Raw genomic sequence first — 20,474 nt, 5'->3', positions numbered from 1 at the left:
TAGGGGAACTCTCCGGTAAGAAGTCCCAACTAGACCTCATACCGTTTGGTGTAGGAGTCCCATCAGTGGGTCGTACAGTATCGCCTTGACCGTGGTTTCGCACAGAGGCAAGTAAGATGTCCCTGTTGGTAGCAAGGGTGTGACATATGCAACAAGTCAAAGAAGGTGCATGAGCAGTTCTAACACACAGAGGGTGAGGTGAGTGCGCCCCTCGGAAACCTGTGAAAGCATGACGTTAAGAAGGGAACACACTAGCTAAGATGCATCATAAACTGGAAGGAAAGTGACCTAGCAATCCAAAGTGATGGTTAAACCAACAACACATTTCAGTAAGATTCATACATACATATACAAAAAATAGCTACACATGCATGCGTAAGCAAACATACACATTTATCATTTAGAGTAAACAAGATAGCTGAAATAAAATACGACATATGCATGAAACGTGTTGGCTTTGTTATAGTAAGAAGTATAAGTTTCAGTCATACAATACAACCACGACCAACCACTAGTTCCGACAACGGAAGGTTACAGTCACTACCGCCTGCTCCTCCAAAGAGATATACTAGCTCTGCATAGTGGAGAATCCAAGGCTCATTACAATACTCTCCAAGCTTTCTCTAAGATAATCCTATCGGATGTTTGGCTGACCAAAAGCCTCTATAATGAGTTATGAGGGACTATATATAGCAAAGGGTGGGGTGGCACTTGACATTCCCCTTTGTGACTATTGATCTATCCTCATGACTCTTCATTTACTATATGACTGTTACATCCAACTATTGACACTTGAACTTCCACTTGACAAGACATCACATACAATCTGCACATGTACCCATGTGAGACAAAATAGGCTTGAGCAAGCCATGAAAGACATCACTATGACTTAGACAACTGTGGGAAGACCAACTCTTCGACATCCTCATGGTGGTCGACGATGGCAAACTAATGCCATGCTTGGTAGTCCGTGATGGTGTCCGTGTACTCTGTGGTGACATCTTTCTGGAAACGAACTCTTGCCTCCATAGCATCTGGGTACACTGCTCGGGATCCTCTTTCCAACTCGTCTGATAACATGCGCATCATTTTCTTGAGTGCGATCGGACCAACGTAATACTGATGCGTGGTGTCTACACTGATCACCAAGTCTACCTTGGTGGCAATGCACATCAACTCGTCAAAGTATGAGTCAAGCTCTAGTTGGACTTGTGCCCTTGTCTTTGTCTTCAGTGAGTGTCCCAATAGATGGGATCGTGTGTGCACACACAAAAACATCCATACCCTTGAATACCCGTGCATGGGAAGCTTGTAGGCTAGTGATGAGCTGCGGCAGATCTTCATAGTTTCGGATTTGACTTTGGATGCGTGCCTTCAGCTTGAACGCTCTGGGCTTCATCATCTTAGGCAAGTGTAACAGGGCTCCCTTGTATCTCATTGTCCATGTTTGGATGTAATCAACAGTAACATGCACGTTCGACAAGGTGCATTCTCTCCTAGCACATCACTGCTGCCAACCGTTGAGATGGATAACTGCTTTATGCATGGTGCCAAACTTGGAATACAATGCTTGCATGACTGTCTCAAGGGACAATACTTCATCCAGTATTGCCTTCTTCAACTATGCTCGGGCGGATGTTGTAATCAATTCTCCTCCCTGCTTGGATGTCTATAACACCTTAGCCATTTGCTCATTCTCAGCTATCAAGAAGCCAACACTCGAGCTAGTGGCTTCAGCATATGCTCTAGTAGCATTGGCCAATGCTGCTGGATGCTTGCACACATTAGACACGATCACTCGTTCCTCAAACTGTGCACGAGATGTGTGATCATCCAGAGTAGACACTCTGCAAGATTGCACAACTCTAAGCTGTGACTCATCGAATGAGATGTTGTGCATATCTCCTTTCGAATTGTCTCCAAGGATCTCAGTGTCTCCTTGATCGCTTGGGAATTGCTCCACTTCCGGATCTGGTGAAGCTGGTAAGTCGACCTCTTGGTGGTAATGCATAAGGTTGATGTCTTTCTCTAACTCTTGCTGCTCCATATCTGTATCCATCTGCTCAAGTGCTTGTTCGATCTCTTGAGCAAAGTCCTGCTCCTGCGACTGCTCACCCTATCTGCTTGGTGCCAGTTGTTTGGATGAGTCGACTACCTATACGGGTGTAGTTTCATCTATCTGTACATGTTGTGCCCCCTTCTATACCCGTTGTTACTGTGCTTCCCTCTCATGTCTGCACAACCCCTATTCCTTCCAGAGTTTCTCCTTCAACTCATGCAACTCCTTTTCTGTTTCCTCCATTCTCTATTTTTCTCTCTGACTTTGTGCGTTCCTCCTATCGCGTTGTTGCCTCTTTGCCTCTATTACCCAAAGATTCTTTCTGCGTTGTCGATAATCTTCCTCCTTCCTTTGTCATGTGCCGGTATGTTTACCTCTGCTACTGTTGCTGCTGTTGCTGCTCTCCTAGCTGTTGCTTCATGCTACTTTGCTAATCATTCCACAATGATGCCAACCGGTTCACTGGGCCTGGAGAAGATATAACAATATCTCCATGGATCCTCCTCTGCCCAATGACATGTCCCGTGGATCCACTAAAACTATACTCTCGCGCAGTGATCTTTTGCTAAACAATGCGGGGCATACAGATTGTAGCTTCAAGTGTCGAATGGATATTTCTTGATCTCCTCTGCTTCAACATCCATGTGCTTGAAATTCCGTATCTTGTTTAACCCGATCCAGAATGGAAGAGCGAGCCAAGGTGCCTTCTTCTTCTAGTGCAACCTAGCTGACAGTCTTGCTGAGATGTGGTATGATACTTCTTGCACGATGAGTTGGTCCAAGGAAAACTTCGGCAAAACATGCAGAGGCTTCTCCGCACTGTACATCCATATGAAGGTGTCGTACGGTGAGGCATACCAATTTGCTATGTCGATCAGTGCCTCCATTGCTGCCTTTGACATGCAAGGTGGATCCTGCTCAAATATCATCTTGTACACCGAGGTGACAAAATGATTTGACAGCTGTGTGATGATTCCTCTAAGGCTGAATTCGGATAACATTTTACAATAAGTGTTCACAGAGGTCTCCGTTGATGTCCATGCCCACTTCAAGTAAGGGAACTCCTGACAGGCATAGATTTCATCCAAGATGTAAGTGGACATGTAGATTTCTTCTTGCTGACCTTTGGGCGGCTGCTGAGCTCTTGTTACCTGTTCCTTCAGCCTGTGAGCCAACATGTTAGACCAATTGCATGCTTTGTCGTCACTGGCTAGTTGGTCCAACGCGATCACCCAACTCTGCGGGAAGGTTTTCGTGCTCTCTTGGCCATACAAGAGACATGAAAATATGACCAAGTATTGATACACCTTCCGCAATATCTTCATTTTGTAAACCTAGTTGGGTGTTATCCTGAATTTGGCTGATTCCTTCACTCAATTCTTCAAGATATCCCTGGAGTTGGCATTGTTGTTGGATATGCTGAAGGGTATCTCCATGGTGATCATTGGCTTCGACACATGGTACATCTATTGATAATCATGTGCCATAAAGTTAACAATATCCATTCCACTGACGCTACTCAATTTCATCGTCTCAGGATTAGTGTGCAAGACGATCCAATGTATCATGTCCGTGCATGGGAACACAAGATACCTGCATGCAATCTGGTACAAGCCGGACTTGTGAATGTTCACATAAGACTTGGCGGTATTTGAGGTCTTCCCCAAATGTGTCGACAAATGCATCATTGACCTCTTACCATTTTAGCTTGATGTCCTTGTCTACAATCAGCTTGGTGTCTTCATAGATCGACAAACTTGTAGACACTCGCTCAATTGCTGCTCCAGTTGTGCTTCCATCGGTGTCCTTTGATCTTACTCTCTTGGAGGCCATTGATCCTGAACTGTTGAGAGGCAGATGAACACCTGTTAGATATGGAGACATGGTGACATGCATGACAAGAAATCTGTCAGCTAAAACCAAAGCAAACTTGAGGAATGACATGCAACATACTTGGGGATTGACTGGCAATGATTGCGCAATTTTTCCTGGGAGGTCGAGAGAGTGGCTGCCGGAACTGCGCAAAAGGTAGTCCGGACTGCTGGGAGGCTGGTTGACTGTTTGAATTGTGTAATGCACAATGCAGACTGGCCTACTGGGTGCTTGGATTAAGCAATGCACAATTTCAACTGGCAAGGGTTGCAGGCCCAGTGACTGCATTCTGCAATTTTCTGGGCCAGCAGTCATTGCCCCTCAGAATTGCGCAATGCAAGACTAGAGGACAGTCACTGGGCATAAATGTGAATTTTCTGGGAGGAAGGCAAAGCCTTCCTCTCAGGATTGCGCAATGCTATCTAGGTGAGGTAGAGTCCGGACTAAGGTTGCCCAGACCCGCCGGCGGGAAACTAAAACAAAATGTGGATGTGAATGCATGGAGATATCGAGTGTAAGCAGGAGTAAATGATCGTTCATGCAAACAATGAATGCAATATTCATAAAACGGAACCACATGCATGTGTGTGAAGTGAGTCCCCGAATCAACGACTGTTCATGTAAAACAGTGTCATGCATGGGACAACAGTGAGATGCTAACGAAAACTGAAACAATGCTAGTACAAGCCAATATGCATGAAAACGACAACAAGCCTTCACAGAAATCAAGCAGACAACACTCACACAAGCCAAAACACAAAAGTGACAGAAATGCTGCAAAAGACAAGTTAAACGGTCTTACACAGAAATAGCTAAGCTGGATGTGTCGAAGATTCCTGGATGTGCTGTGGGAGATTAGAGCTCCAAGATTGATGTGAGGAAGTGAGCTCCGAAGCGTCAAATAAATAAGTTTGAGGCTCATGACGTGCATGCCACAAATCTAGGAAAAAGCGACACTTGGAGGAAATATTCTAAAACGATCTTTGCATGTAACGTCTAGCTGCTAAAAATAGATCCCTAAACTCTAGGGATGCTTTTTTCATGTTTATTTTTTCTATTTCGAGAAAAAGTAGCCCATGCATGAAAATCAGGTTTTCTTGGTCTCGGGTGGAACTGGTCAACTTGATGGCACATGCAATAGCCTTCTTGCTTGAGGGAGAAATTTGTGCATTTCTAGGAGGGAGCTGGGCTGGCTGCCCATAGGGATTACACAATTTTTGGGAGGAGTAGCTGACCGCTGCCCAAAATTGTGCAATTTCTGGGCTGAGCAGTCCTGCTAGGTCAGATTGTGCAGTTTTCTCTAGGAAGGTTAATTGACAGGATTGCGCAATTTCTAAGCCCAGCAGGCTGCGAATCAGATTTGAGCAATTTCTGGAGGGAAGATTATTTCCCCTCCAGAGTTGCGCAATTTCTTGAGGGAGCTGCTCAGCCAGCAGCTGGACCAAGTCCGGGGAAGCAGCCTGTGAGGGGAGTGAAACAAGCCATCATGCACAAGCTGTCAAGCTACTAAAAATCCAATGAAGCTCATGAACTTGATAGTTCAAGACACGCTGCTGAGGATGGTTGGTAGGGAAGCTCCAAAACAAAGCTTAGGCAAAATTTTGGAGGGTGGTTGTAGCCGCTACAACAACTTATTATAAAAACATTACTATTTTTTCTCTTAACTTGAAACATTTTTTTATCCATGGGAACCATAGTATAGTGACTAGAAAGTCGAAACTACATGATAATATAATGATCCCGAGCATTTTTACTTGATGGTTTCCTATTTGCAATTCCGATTTTTTGAAAAAATTGAAAGGTAAAACGCGTAAAATTATACTTAAAATCCAACATATTACTTAAATTTCAATTAAACACCAAAAAATACATGAACATACAAAGTACTTTTTTCCTTTGAAAATGAGGTTTTAGGTTTATTCTTTTTGCTGGTTTTTAAGAAAAGGTTCGAAGATTCACTCCAGATTGACTCACTAGTCCAAAAGGTTGTGGATGCAGCTGAACATGAGCGAGGTCTGGTTGAACCTAGCAACCATGCTCGAAAGGACCATCTTATTTTTGGACTTCTTTGGATTGGTATGAAAACAACACTAAGACACCATAAATGCTGATGATAAAATAGAAGAATTGAAACATTAAATATTAGCAATGATAAAATATGAGAATTAAAACAATAAATATTCGCTTTAGTGGATGCAATTATGACCAGGAACATTTTAGGAACCATTTTAGCAGCAGAAAGCACTGAATTCGACTCCATGAAGTATTCTCTGTTGTTTTGATAAGAATAGTATGGTGGAAAATTAATCATAAGGGAAAAATAAATCCTAAAACAAGCAGCATCTCCATTGAACGGGTCAATTCAAGAGGCATATACAAATGAAATTAAACGAAATGATGATTGTAGTAAGCCAATTATGACCAGGAACGATTTTAAGACAACTTTGGCAGCAGAAGGCACTAAATTCAATTCAATAAAGTAATCTTTGTTGTTTTGATAGGGACAACATAGTGTAAATTAATCATAGGACCAATATGGTGGAAATTGATCATATGGGCAGAAATCCTAAAAAGACCAACATTTTCATTGAACGGGTCAATTTAGCAGGCATATACAAATGAGATTAAACCAAAATATCCAAAGGAATCAATGTGTATTGCATACCATAATTAAGAATATTTTCAGCGGACAACATGGAATTTCAAGAATATTATAAAGATCTGACAACCACCGCAAAGGTTTCAACAATGTAGCACCATGCATAGGATACCATGTATATGGTATTATATTTTCAAACCATAAAAAGCTGGCAAACAGTTGTAACTACAAGCTGTTTCTTCAAGACTCTGCGCTTCCTAATAAATATCATCCGCTAGTGGGACGACAAGACATTGTGGTGTACATATATGTGAGATATAAATGCTGGGAAAAACAAGGGGTGAATTAGTATTTTAAAAATTCATAATAATAATAATTTATTTATTTATTTTATTTTATTTTTATTTATTTATTTTTATTTTTTATATTTTGATGATGATGATGAAGATGGTTAACGTTCGCTGAGACTAAATAATGATCTATCGGACCTAAAAAGACAAATTATTTATTTTGATTTAAGATTTTATTCCTATGCTCAAAAAGCTTGGAGAGAAGCCTCCCGAGTTCACTATAATTTTGGCATTGTAAAAGGCTAGGAAGGTCAGTATTGTAACAAAGGTTGTGAAATTGAGATCTAATGTGGTTGTATGCAGGGCACTCTAAGAGGAAGTGGTTTTCATCCTCGATGCTCCTATTCTCACAAATATGGCAGATCCTTTCCATCCATGGCGTTTTAGGAACTGCCCAACGGCCAGTTTCACTATGTAGCTCATGAGAATTCGTTCTAATCTTTGCTATATTAATTTTCTTCTTTGAGCTAGTTAAAATAGAGAGATACTTTTGATCTTCAAGGGTGGGGTTGATGACCTTCTTATAATAACTTAATGACTTTTATATTTATTTTAATTTTTTAATTTTTTATTTAATTTTTTATTTAATTATTTATTTATTTTATTTTATTTTTATTATTTATTTATTTTTATTTTATTTATTTATTTTATTTTATTTTTATTTTTTTAATTTTTAATTTTATTTTTAATTTTTATTTTTTTAATTTTTAATTATTTTTAATTTTATTTTTTAATTTTAATTTATTTATTTTAATTTTATTATTTTATTTTATTTATTTATTATTTTATTTTATTATTATTATTATTATTAATTATTATTTATTTATTTTATTTTTATTTTTATTTTTATTTATTTTATTTATTATTTATTATTTTTATTATTATTTTTATTATTATTATTATTATTATTATTTATTTGTTTTTTTTTTTTATTTTTTTATTTTTTCTGAAATATGTACGCGACTTTATTGAACCCTTTTCATGTATGTACGTGACTGTTGTAAAAGAAACTAGCGTATGCTTAGTAAACTTGTAAAACAACTAATTCTTTATCTTTTAAACTTAAACCATAATGTGAGATATTTATTAGGCATTTGATAAGCAATAAGCAAGTGCAGTAAGAACATAATAAAGTATCGCACATAAGCGACACACATGAACACCAGGATTAAGGTGGAAACCCAATGTGGGAGACAACCACCGCTGCTATTGTCTCAGTCTTCAAACTTATTAATATCAAAAAATTCTTCCATTCTTGTACTGGTGTAGACTCATGCTAGTACGTAGGCACTCACCTACTAAAGGCTACAACCTTCACTCGTTTTCAAGATCCTACTGGAAGGGAGCTTCAACCCCCTGATCTGATTCCCAACTACTACTGGCAGGAAGCTTCAACTTCCTCAATGAAGGCTCTAACACTCAACAACATCTGTGGACCACGTTTCATAAATTTTTACACTGGATCCACTTGTTTCAATACATCACAACTTGTAGATCAACTGAAGCAAACACCAACTTAATTCAAACAGAACAGTGAGATCAATGTAACCAGAACACAGGGCTGAACTCAGAATATTGTATCAACACATAGAATAAACTGCAACCCTGATCATTCATATGCCAACATGTATATGTTACTTCACTTAAGAAAATCTACATGTATACACTCTTTTATGTAGAGCAACCTGCGTACATATCTCAATATACTAAAAACTTGTAATTCTGAATTAGAGACAGATTTGACCAAAGTTATTCTAAAATATTCTGTTAGCTTATAGAACCCTCATACAGTTAGCAACATCAATAATTTTTTCAACCAATCAACATGTAATTAAATTTAACTTCGTCATTCATTTAGTTCTAGTTCAGACATTATCACTCAACCCAGATCAACATGAGGAAATCATTGACAGACAGTAGCGATACAACAACACTGATAAGGATGATTAGTCATTTATGAAAAAAACCCTTCCTTTATGTATGCAACTTTGAAGAAATGGACCCGCATGTATATGCGACTTAATCGAGACCAACCTGCTTACATATTTGCAAATTTTGAACTAAAATTGCACAACTCTTCAGAACTTTAGAAATACCTAGATCATGATATTCAGAGATAAAAACATGCATCAATACTTAGATCTAGTCAATTCATGAGCAGATCATACAATGGAAAGTCATTTCAGGTCTCATGATCCTAATCCATCATTGTATTCATCAGTGCATAATTATTTCAGATCTATGTGTCAACTATGGCCCTTACAATGCAAATATACTACATATTGAAGTATTCATAAGAAACCCTTCCACATGAACACTTACCACTTTGATCTACACCTCCTTATATAGTTAGAGCCTTAGCTAATACCCTGAGTCAAAACTACACTAGTGCTTGTGGTAATCTTAGACGGGATCAAGTAACCGTTACTGCGTTCAATATTGTGGGCTAATACCATGGTAAGGACCCTTCTTATTCTTAAATTAGTGCACCAACATGTACACAAATTTTCTTCTTTGTATCTGCGTGTATATGCGACTTGGCCTTGACGAACCCATGTATAGATCTTTAAATATTCAGCTTTATCAAACTTCTGATTCTGATCTATAAACCTTTGTCCCATCATTCTATTATTTCGTTCCATCATTCTTTCACCTCTAAACTGACCTGTGGATTCATCTAGTTACCATATACTTGTTCTGTTATAGGTGAATTGCCATTAAGGACAACACATGCATCATAACAATCTCCCCCTTTGGACTTGATGGAAACCATGTTGGTGTTGATCACCTCAATTTGTAGAAACATGCTAGATACATCAAATAATTGTTATTCAAACACCAAGATACTCTCCCCCTTTGACATCAAGGGAAAAGGGCAGACCAGATCTCTTCCTTTTGATTTGATTTGCACTATATTTTCCATGCTCCCCATGAGCACATGATGAATCTTCAGAAAGGTTTTCAAATGAAGAACATGACCCTATAACTCAATTAATTATGACCTTCCTATCACCAAGAACTCATATTACATCAGTCGCCCAAATAAGTGGGGATACATATTTGACTCAACCACCCAACCAAGTGGGATTAAATTTTTTACACTACCATCCAACCAAGTGGGATTACATATTTTACATGACCTCAAAATTCCATACATGAATGAATATGACAATTATTACATCATATGTCTCCACATGATCTTTACATCAAATGACAAATATGAAATTAATAATTGAGACCAAAATATATTAATAGTAGCATAATTCAACAACCATAATGCCAACAATGCATTATATTCTCCAAGGCTAATGCTCCCCCTCAATCTGTGCTACCTGTTCATTGTCAACAACTCATTCATAAAAGCATCTTCATCAAATGAAAAAAACATAAATGAATACCATATCAACAGACTATATCCATCAACACTAGACCAAGAAAAATCAAATCAAAGCTATTAGTAGCATGTCAGAGGCTGATCTTGAGTGTGTCCCACTGTTTTTCTATCAGAGAAAAACATACACAACTATCTGCAATGAAACTTGCGTATATACGTGACTATACTTCATGAAACCTATGTACAAAAAGAAACCTTCTGAATTTTCACATGTAGAATGATAAGACTAGATTAACAATAAAATGAGGCAGAGACAACTCCCAGTTTATGTCTGAGATATTCAAATGCTTCTTTGGGAAGAGGTTTAGTGAATATATCAATAACTTTTTCTTTGGAGGGAACATACTCCAATTTAACCTTTTTCTCAAGCACTTTTTCTCATAGAAAGTAATACTTAATTGGGATATGCTTGGCCTTGGATTGCATAACATGATTTTTTGAAATCCTAATAGCACCTGTATTATCAAATAGGATGGAGATGGGTGGAGAAAATTTGATTTGTATATCTTGTAGTGTTTGCATCATCCAGAGAAGTTGTGTGCAACAATGTGCAACAACCACATATTATTCTTCCGCTGTAGATAAGGCAATGGAAGTTTGTTTCTTACTGGACCAAGATACCAATCAGGGCCCCATGTAAAATGCACCTCCACTAGTGATTTTCTGGTCATCAACATTTATAGCCCTATCCGCATCTGTGTATGCATGAAGGGTAAGATCTGCATCTTTAGGATACCATAGACCAAATTCTTGTGTTTCTTGGAGATATTTGAATATTCTCTTTACTGCCTGAAGATGTGATTACTTTGGATTGGCTTGGAAACATCCAACAATCCCAATTGCATGCATGATATCTGGTCTAGTACTTGTTATATAAATCAGACTTCCAATCATAGACTTGTACTCTGGTTGGTTTATTGCGGGAGAATTGTTATTAGAACTGAGGCTACATCCTGTCATCATGTGAGTACATGCAAGTTTGCAATCTTCCATCCCATACGTCTTCAGAATCTGTTTGAGATATTTTATTTGTGAGAGAAAGATGCCATATTTTTCTTGTTGCACTTGTAGACCAAGAAAATAGGTTAGTTCCCCAAGTAAATACATTTCAAATTCTTGCTACATAACAGAAGCAAAGTTTTGACTCATAGATTCTTCATTACTGCCAAAGATGATATCATCAACATAAACAACAATAATTAGTAGTTTATCATCCTCAATTTTTGTGTACAAGTTGTTGTCTGTGGATCGTCTTGTGAAACCTTGTTGTTGAAGATATTTTTCAAGATGATAGTACCACCCCCACGGAGGTTGTTTTAGCCCATATAAAGCCTTTTTGAGTTTGCATACAAGGTTTTCATCATTCCCCAAAATGAATCCTTCTAGTTGTTCAATATATACTTCTTCTTCTAGATCTCCATTAAGGAAAGAAGATTTTACATCCATTTGATAAACTTTGAAATGTCGAAAACTTGAAAATGCAAGAAACATTCTTATGGCTTCAAGTCTGGCTACTGGTGAAAATGTTTCTTCAAAGTCTATACCTTCTTGTTGAGCATAACCTTTACAAATAAGTCTAGCTTTGTTCCTAATGACCTCTCCATTTTCATTCAACTTATTTTTGAATATCCATTTTGTCCCAATAACATTTTTATCATGAGGCCTTGGAATCAATTGCCAAGTATCATTCTTTTCAGTTTGTTCAAGTTCTTCGTCCATGGCCTTAACCCAACATTCATCTTTACTAGCTTCATTTACATTTTGTGTTTAAGTGGTGGATAATAAAGCTAGATAACTAGTAGATCCTACAAGGGTTCTTCTTGTTTGTACGCCAGCTTCCTTTTCTCCTAGAATTTGAGTTTATGGATGATTCTTTTGAACATACCTAGATGGAGCCTTTTCTTTGTCTGATGTGTCTTCTTCTACTAATTCATTAGTTTCTTCTTCTATATCATTGTGATTTGATGTGGGAAAGCATTGATCATCATCATCCTCTTTTGCTAATGTTACATTTTTGGGTCTGTGCATGCTTCGTCAATCACAACATCAATGCATTCAACAATTTTTCGAAGTCTCTTGTTGTAACTTTTGTATCCTTTTCTTCGAGATGAGTAACCAAGAAGTATTACTCCATATTCTCTAGCTTCAAACTTACCAAGCTTTTCATCATCATTTTTTATGAAACATTTGCTTCAAAAAACTTTAAAATGCTTTACAGTGGGAGGCTTACCATACCAAAGTTCATACGAAGTTTTATCACTATTCACACGAACATGAGCCTTGTTGAGAATATTTACTGTGGTATGTGCAGCTTCACCCCAGAAGGTGTCAGGAGTTCCAAACTCATCAAGCATAGCATGAGCCATTTGTTGAACAGTTCTATTCATTCTTTCTGCCATGCCATTTTTTTGAGGAGTTCTAGCTACAAAAAATGTCCTTTTATGCCATTTTGTTGATAGAAATCAAAGAATTCATCTGATATGTATTCTCCTCCTCGGTCATATCTGAGACATTTTATTTTTAGATCTAATTCATTTTCAACTAATGCTTTGAAGACTTTAAATTTATCAAATGCTTCATCTTTGTGTTTCAATAAACCGATCCAACACATTCTAGAAAAGTCATCAATGAATAAGATATAGTATTGTTCTCCACGAGGTGAATTTTTCCTTATTGGTCCACACAAATCAGTATGTATAAGTTCAAGAGGCTTACTTGTTGATCCTTCTTTGGCATTGAATTGAACTCTGGTTTTCTTACCGAATTGACATGACTTACATATGGTACTTTCTAGTAGGGTGATGTTGGGTAGATCACGAACAACTTTGAGCCTGCTTGATTTGCTTATTTGAGAGAAGATTAGATGTCCCAACCTTCTGTGCCATAACCAATTTTCCTCTGCCTTACCTAGGTAACATTGTTATTGTCCACATTTCAATATATACAAATTGCTTGGGGTTCTTGTTCCTTTTATTATGGTCTTTCATATGTCAAGTTCAGAACCACACATTCTTTTGATCGGAATACCACCTCATTTCCTTGGTCCCACATTTGGATAAAACTCAACAAGTTATGCTTTAATCCATCAACATACATAACATTACCAACTTTAATTTTTTCTTTTAGGAAAATATAACCTTTACGCTTAATGACAATAGGTGAGTCATTTCTAACAGTGACATTTTTTTCTTTCTCTGAAGCATTGTATGAAATAAGTTTATCTTTATCATTTGTCATGTGTTTTGAGCATCCTCTATCAATGTACCATTGATTTTCTTATCCTTATGCAAACAATGCTATGCCACAAATTTCAGGCTGTAACTCCAGTTTCTATACCTTAGAATTTGTTGATATTTTCTCTTGCATTCAAATTCTTCATGTACACACTTATTGCAAAATGAGCATTAAATTTCATCTTGAAGAGGTGAGAAGTTATTATAAGTGTTATTCTTGAATCTTATCTCATTCATTTGTTTTCTTGCTTCTCTAGTCATGATGGTTTTGTATGCAACACCTTGAGCAACCTTATGACCAAAATTATGACATGAGAAACATTGTCCATTAAAGAAGAAATTTTTGTGAACATAGAATCTTCTAGTGTTGTTTACCTTTTGACTGATGCTTCTCTTGTTGTTCATCCTTGGATTAGAGTGAACATGATTTACCTGTGGAATGCCTTTATTCTTTTGTTGAGGGCTGAAACTTTGCTGACTGGTTTTTAGTGCATTTAGATAGCTTTCGGTGGTGGTTGAATACTTTTATGTTTGAGATGTTTCTCCATTGTATCCAAGACCTATCTTCATAAGAGGATATCATTGTACCTTGATAATTTCATCTAAGGTTTCAGATCCTTTAGCAAATCTAAGATTCAGAGTTTTTATTTTCTCAAGTTCTTTCTTAGACTTACTAATTCACATTCTAACTTCTCATTATTCTTTTCCTTTTATATGAGTTTATGCTTCAATGTATCTATGTCTACTTTGTTTTATTCCAAGCAAATTTTGAGTTGAGTAATTTCTTCAAAGAAATCTTTTTCCTGTAAAGCACCCACAAATTTTTCATTAGAATCATTAGTAATTTTCTCAAAATCCATGAGTAATTTAAGATCTTGATCAGGTTCTCTTTGTTCACTATTTAAAAAGCCATCACTATCGTCATGAGTATAATAAATTCTTCTATTGTCAAACCGTCTCATATTACCTTTTTTAGTATCCTTCCCTTTGTCATGGTTGTCTTTATGAGGAAATTTAGCAGCATAGTGACCAACTCTACCACAAGAAAAAAATTTGAAGGGAAGCTTACCTCTGAACCTTCCAGTGCCCAGTTTAAGTTTCTTTACAAAATTCACCTGATCTTATTCTGATATATATCCCGATTCCTTTTGTTACTCCTTTTCTTTTCCTTTTGCAGATGCTTTAAATGCGGCTTCTCTGACTTCTGAGGGACCTTCTTTCCTCATTTCAAAAGCAGTCAAGATCCCGTGAAGTTGAACAATAGTAAGAGTCTACAAATCCTTCTTCTCTTCAATGGAAGACACTTTTGACTCGAATTTAGGAGTTAGAGATATTAGGATTTTCTCTAATAAAGTGGTGTCCTTTATTTCTTCACCCAATTTTTTCATGCGATTTACAATCTCATCTATGCGTAAAAAGAAACTAGCAATACTTTCATAGTTATGCATTCTAAGAGTTTCATATTGAATTATGAGAGTTTGGAGTTTAGCATTTTTTACCTTGGTATCACCTTCATAACTTTGAATGATTTTGTCCCATATTTCTTATGTTGTGTTTAACTTCATAACTTTAACAAATTTTGATTCTGTCAGACTACCCAATAATGCATTGACAACTTTGGCATTGGTTTCATACATCTTCTTTTCTGTTGCATATGTGGGAAGTGCGGCTAGATATTGGTAACATCCTGCCACAATTTCCCAAACATTTGCTCCAAGGTCCTGAAGATAGGATCTAGTTCTTGTCTTCCAATATATTAAACTATTTTCATTGAAGAGTGGTGGTCTGATAGACGTTGCTTCGTCTTGATTTCTCATCTTGGGAGATCTTCCTTCAAGCGATCCAACTTCTTTTGAAGGACTTGCTTTGCTACCAATTGTTGGGAAAAATACTGAGAGGGGTGGTGAATCAGTATTTTAAAAACTCACAATAATATTTTTTTGTTTTGAAATATGTACACGACTTTACTAAACCCAACTCACGTATGTATGCGACCGTTGTAAAAGAAACTAGTGTATGCTTAGTAAATTTGTAAAACAACTAATTCTTTATCTGTTAAACTTAAACTAGAATGTAGGAGATTTGTCAGGCATTTGATAAGTAGTAAGTAGGTGCAGTAAGAATAGAATAAAGTATCACACATAAGCAACACACAAGAAGACGAGGATTTAAGGTGGAAACCCAATGTGGGAGAAAACCACCGCTGCTGTTGTCTCAGTCTTCAAACTTATTAATATCAAAAACTTCTTACATTCTTGTACTGGTGCAGACTCATGCTAGTACGCAGACACCCACCTGCTAAAGGCTACAACCTTCACTCATTCTCCAACTCCTACTAGAAGGGAGCTCTAACCCCCTAATTTGATTACCAGCTACTACTGGTAGGAAGCTTTGACTTCCTCACTGAAGGCTCCAACCCTCAGCAACATCCGTGGACCACGTTTCATAAATTTTCACACTAGATCCACCTGCTTTAATACATCACAACTTGTAGATCAACTGAAGCAAACACCAACTTAATTCAAACAGAATAGTGATATCACTGTAACCAGAACACAAAATTGAACTCAGAATACTGCATCAACACATAGAATCAATTGCAACCCTAATCATTCATATGCCAACATGTATACGCTACTTCACTTAAGGAAACCTGCGTGTATATGCACTTTTCTGTAGAGAAACCTGCGTACAGATCTCATTATAATAAAAAATTGTAATTCAGAATCAAACAGAGAGTTGATCGAAGTTATTCTGAAATATTTTGTTAGCTTACAGAGCCCTCATATAGTTAGCATCATCAATAATCTTTTCAACCAATCAACATGTAACCAAACTAAACTTCATCACTCAATCAGTTCTACTTTAGACATTATTGGTCAACCTAGATCAACATGAGGACATCATTGACAAATGTTAGAGATACAAAAACACTCTTCAGGTTGATCAGTCATTTATGAACATAAACCCTTATTTTATGTACGTGACTTTGAAGAAATGAACCCACGTGTATACGCGACTTATCCGAGACCAACCTGCGTACATATATGCAAATTTGGACCTAAAATTGTGCAGCTCTTCAGAACTTTAGAAAGACCCAGATCATAATATTTAGAGATAAAAACATGCGTCAATACTTAGATCTAATTAATCCATGAGCATATCATACAATGCAAAGTCATTTCAAGTCTCATGATCTTGATCCATTATTGTATCCATCGGTGCATAATTATTTCAGATTTAAGTGTCAACTATGGCCCTTACAATGTAAATATATTTCAAATTGAAGTATTCATCAAAATCCTTTTCACTTGCACACTTAGCACTTTGATCTTCACCTCCTTCTATAGTTAGAGCCTTAGCCAATACCATGAGTGAAAACTACACTAGTGTCAGTGGTAATGTTGGATGGGATCAAGTAACTGTTACTGCGCTCAATATTGTGGGCTAATACCAAAGTAAGGACCCTTGGTATTCTTAAATTAGTGCACTAACATGTATATGACCTTACTTCTTTATACCTGTGTGTATACACGACTTGGCCTTGACGAACCCACGTATAGATATTCAAATATTCACCTTTATCAAACTTATGATTCTAATCTGTAAACCTTTGTCCCATCATTTTGTTATTCTATTCCATCACTCTGTCACCTCTGATTTGACCTATGGATTCATTTAGTTACTATATACTTGTTATGTTAAACTGAGTTTCCATCAAGGACAACACATGCATCATAACAATAAATGTGGTCATATCGTACACGCATGTCACCTGTAGAGGAAAATGGTAGACTAAACACTGAGGTTAACTGATTCAAAAGAAAGGCCTATCGACCTAAATATATATATATATATATATATATAATTTTTTTTTTTTTAATAGTTTAACTAATTTGGTAAATCGATTTCATTTAAATTGACCTTTTACTGAAATTGTTATATAAAATACAATTTAATAAATTTTTTAAGAAATTGTTATATATAGTATTTATATTACCAATTAATATTTTTTTACAACGATTTATTTTGATTATAAATTGTTTAATAGTGTTTTAAAAAATTTCATACTCGGTGTAGAATAGATGGTGATGGGGTGTACAGTTAAGTCACTTCGTGATGTGATGGTCACTGGTTCGAAATTTCGTGGGCAAAAATCCAGTCATGTTAAGAGCTGGTGCGGCCTACGTTGGGTGCGATCCCCGGGTGATTTTGATGGCTTAGATGCCCCTGGGTCATGGTTTATCAAGCCATAGGTCAAGCCTGATGTAATCTCTGATGAACTCAAACCACTCACAAAAAAATATGTTTTAAAAATTTATTTGGAAATTAAAAAAAAAAATTATGAATATTTAAAAGAGGAAATAATGATTTTGAAGTTATTTAAAATTGAAGTTGAAATTTATTTATGAAATTTCAAATTCAAAAACATTATTGTTAATTAAATTAAGTTGTAATTTTTCGTAAAAATTTACAATGGAAATTTATAAATGCAAATTTTAATTAATAAAAAAAAATACTTAATAAAGTAATAAATTGAGTGACTCTAATAATTTAGTATATGTATTACTTTCTAAGAAATCATAAATCTCTACTTAAAAAGGGATACTTTCTCATAAAATAAGAAGTCTTATATATCAATTTGATGTCTAATTTAGAAATAAACTTAAAATTAAATTATCATCATTATCATAGTAACCAACATAGATCCATCTTAACCCCAGATCTATCAAGTGTCGAGAGGAATCAAATCTCTCAAAGTGCAAATCTCTTTTTTGAGTGCAAAATTTGAGGAAATGTTTGCACCTTGAGAGATTCGATCCCTCTTGGTGCTTGAAAGATCTGGGGTTAAGATGGATTTAGTCTGGTTTCATTCGTGTGTAGTCATACAAAATTTGTTGAGAATCTAATTATTTTGGTCATTTTAAATATGCTAAATATGTCTAAGATTAATTTGGTCAATTTCATTTTAAATTTGCTTAGTTACCTCTGTTTGTTGAGATGAGAGAGACTGTCAATAACTTGAACGATGAAAAATGATGAAATAAAATTTTTGAGTGCAAAGTGACAATGTAGCAATGTTGAATGATAGAAAATGTGAATAATAAGAATATAGTCAATTACAAACAATCTTCATTGCGATCAATTTGAAACTGTTTTCTCCTACTGTTCTTATTGTCACACCTATCAGTTTTGTCGTTTTCTCATATCTATCATATGAAAAGGGCAATTGAAATCATAGACCATTCAAATATTTAACTCGAGATACTATAGTAAACATCATACCTTGTTTCTGTATTCAAGCTTCTGTGATCCATAACGAATTAAACAAAGTCTTTCGGTAGGAATCACATGAGAGAGTTTTTTGGCCAATGTGTTTTGAACCAACAAGTATGGTTCATCATCAAGACCATATGAAGAGGCAGACCATGGAAAAGGCTTAAATAGAAAGCAATGTAGAGAAATAATTTCAAGTAACGGCTATATTTGAACAATAATGTTTAAATTATAATATTAATTTATTAATATATTAAAAACAAATATTATTAAGTAACGACTATATTAAACGGCTAGTTTTTGAAAAATATATTTAAATAATGATATTATTTCATTAATTTATTAAAAATATTAATAGGTAACGACTATATTAAATGATTAGTTTTTGAAAAATAATATTTAAATTAATTTATTAAAGCCAATTATTACTAGTTCTTGAAAAATAATATTTTAATAATGATATTAGTTTATTAATTTATTAAAATATTAATATGTAACAACTATATTAAACGACTAGTTTTTGAAAAAATATTTAAATAATGATATTACTTCATTAATTTGTTAAAACTATTAATAGCTAACAACTATATTAAACGACTAGTTTTTGAAAATAATATTTAAATTAATAGTTTTAACAAATTAACCCAAGTCGTTGCTAAGGTTAGTCATTTTCATCATCGTAAATTGAGAGAGGCCCTAGAAATTGAAAAAATACCCAATAATTTGAACAGATATGATGGTTGGAATATTAGTAGAAGTTGGGTCCCTGTGTTGTCCTCCTTTTTTTTTTCTATGTTGGTATCCACATCATTTTTATAGTATTTATTGTTGATTTATTTTTCATTAGAGTTTATTCTTCTCTATTTAAGCCTTTAACATGGTCTGCCTCTTTATCTTATCCTGATGATGAACCACACTTGTTGGTTCGAAACGCGTTGGCCAAAAAATCCTCTCATGTGATTTCTACCGAAAGACTTTGTTTAAATCATACCTTGTCTCTGTTGCTCTCCAATATTAATAGTAGTTTTATCCAAAGTCAATCATTGTGACTTATGGAGTCTTAAACCCCAAATAATTTTCAATGGTAGTTATTTTCAATTATCACATTTGATTGCAAAGTGATTAACAATGTTGAATGATGGAAAATGGGAATAATAAGAATGTAGCCAATTAGAAATAAATTATAGTTTTAGGAAGCAAACATTTCGGGTAAGTGAACATTTTATTTAGGATGAAAATTCAAGTATTGTATTTATGGTTGAATTACCATAACGCATAATTCAATGCATGTCATGAATAATTTTTATATGCTTACACTGAGAGAGAGTATGTATGTTTTGGGGGTGAGAAGGAGAGACAAGGGAGATATATATATAGATGGAGGGGGGGAGAGAGGGAAGAGGAGAGAGGTAAGGACAAGGAGGGGCGAAGAGATATATATATGGAGAGAGAAGTGTTAGAGTGAGAGAGAAAGGGAGGAGAGAGGGAGGGAAAAACAGAGGGATATATATATTGTAGAAATTCTCACTGTAGATCAATCTGATTATGCAATATAACTAAAGCAAAATACTTAATCTACTTCTACAATCAAACTTGTGGAAGCTTAATCAATATGAGTAAGATCAAATGGAACACATATAACCAAAAGAAGAAACAATACACATGAAATATAGAAGAATACTCCGGGGAA

The sequence above is a fragment of the Pinus tabuliformis genome, chromosome 4_2, assembly GCF_031772625.1.
Source record: "Pinus tabuliformis cultivar Carrire ecotype Pingquan chromosome 4_2, CPIR1, whole genome shotgun sequence".
Classification (NCBI taxonomy): domain Eukaryota; kingdom Viridiplantae; phylum Streptophyta; class Pinopsida; order Pinales; family Pinaceae; genus Pinus; species Pinus tabuliformis.
The sequence above is the reverse complement of the archived record's forward strand: the minus strand, read 5'-3'. Positions refer to the sequence as shown.